This window comes from Chaetura pelagica, unplaced genomic scaffold (genome assembly GCF_000747805.2).
Source record: "Chaetura pelagica isolate M959 unplaced genomic scaffold, ChaPel_1.0 scaffold559, whole genome shotgun sequence".
Classification (NCBI taxonomy): domain Eukaryota; kingdom Metazoa; phylum Chordata; class Aves; order Apodiformes; family Apodidae; genus Chaetura; species Chaetura pelagica.
Genome location: NW_009970722.1, coordinates 1011542 through 1013296, shown reverse-complemented (window position 1 = coordinate 1013296; position 1755 = coordinate 1011542).

The window sequence follows — 1755 nt, the reverse complement described above, 5'->3', positions numbered from 1 at the left end:
ACAACCTCAGTCACAAATACAGGCTGGAGGAAGAATACAGGCTGGAGCCTAGAGAGCCAAACACATCCTGGGCTGCATCAAAAGAAGTGTTGCCAGCAGGGCCAGGGAGGGGATTCTGCCCCTCTGCTCTGCTCTGCTCTGCTCAGACCCCACCTGGAGTACTGTGTCCAGTTCTGGTGCCCTCAGCACAAGAAGGATATAGACCTGCTGGAGAGGGTCCAGAGAAGGGCCACCAAGATGATCAAAAGCCTGGAGCACCTCTGCTGTAAAGACAGGCTGAGAGAGTTGGGGCTGTTCAGCCTAGAGAAGGGAAGGCTCTGAGGAGACCTTATAGCACCTTCCAGCACTTGAAGGGGCCTACAGGAAAGCTGGGGAGGGGCTTTTCATCAGAGGAGATAGTAATAGGATATTGGGTAATGGTTTTAAACTGAGAGGGGGGAGATTTAGGTTAGATATTAGGAAGAAATTCTTCACTCTAAGGGTGGTGAGGAACTGGAATGGGTTGCCCAGGAAGGTTGTCGATGCCCCATCCCTGGAGGTTTTTAAGGCCAGGTTGGATGAGGTTTAGTGCAACCTGATCTGATGGTAGGGTTCCCTGTTCATGGCAGGGGGGGTGGAACTTGATGATCTTTAAGGTCCCTTCCAACCTTAACAATTCTATAGTTCTATGATTCTTATTGCTAGAGACACATACAAGACTAAAACATTCAGTCCCGTTCAAAATACAAAGGCCAGACACCGGTTCTTGTATACATTGTTGCCAAAGTAGAGGTTATATACTGAGGCTTTGACATTTCCATTTTGATGTTAGTAGATAATGCCCTGAAAGAATTCATACCAAGGTGAATTCAGCTGGGGAAATTCTGTAAAACCATGGGAACAAAGAATGTAATCCAATCCACAGTGAACAGAGAAAAGCAATTTCTATGCCCAGTCAATCACTGACTTGCTGGGTATAAGCAGAGACTGTTGAGTCACTAGGCATTGCAGCAATACATATGACAAGACTACCAGCTGGCACTATCAGTTCTCCCTGTGTGTTTCAGGAATAAACAGGATATTTAGGAAGATTTTATGTGCTAGCCAGATACCCTATTGAGTGTAGAGTCAGGATGAAAGTCATGCTTATCAGCAGACAATAATTAAATTATAGTAACACAAGGTCAGTTTTACTTTCCTGCTAGATGAAGTGAGAAACAACAAGAATTAACTTTCCCTGATATTTCTCCATCTCTTCTGCCTCATTCTGACACTTGAGCTTCAAAAACCATAAATCATAATCAGAGCTACTAGTGTATTTTTCCTTTTGAGGATTCTCATTTAAATTCTCATTTAAAAATTAATAATTCTTCAGTCCAGGCAGTGAGCCAAGAAATTATCACCAGACAATGCTGCAGTCCAGTCCAAGAGCCCAGATACAATTCCAATAGGTCACTAGACTATGCCAGTACAGACATGGTAGGACAGCTGGATGTGCAGAGATGGTACAGACCAGGGCACTGAGCAGATGGCTGGGAGCCAGGAGTCACTTCCTGGAGAAGGAAGGGAAGCAGTACCTGCAAGAATCTGTACACAAAATTCACAGGACTTGACTGAACAACAACCCAGGAGGCATTAATAACTTCTGGTGTTTTCTTCACGGGCATACTTTTCATTACACTCCTGTGGGAAAATTGTTTTAAATACCTGTAGCCAGGGTCTGGCGGCCGGAAGATCTCGCGCTGTACGGAAAGACAGGGCTCCACCCCCACCCCC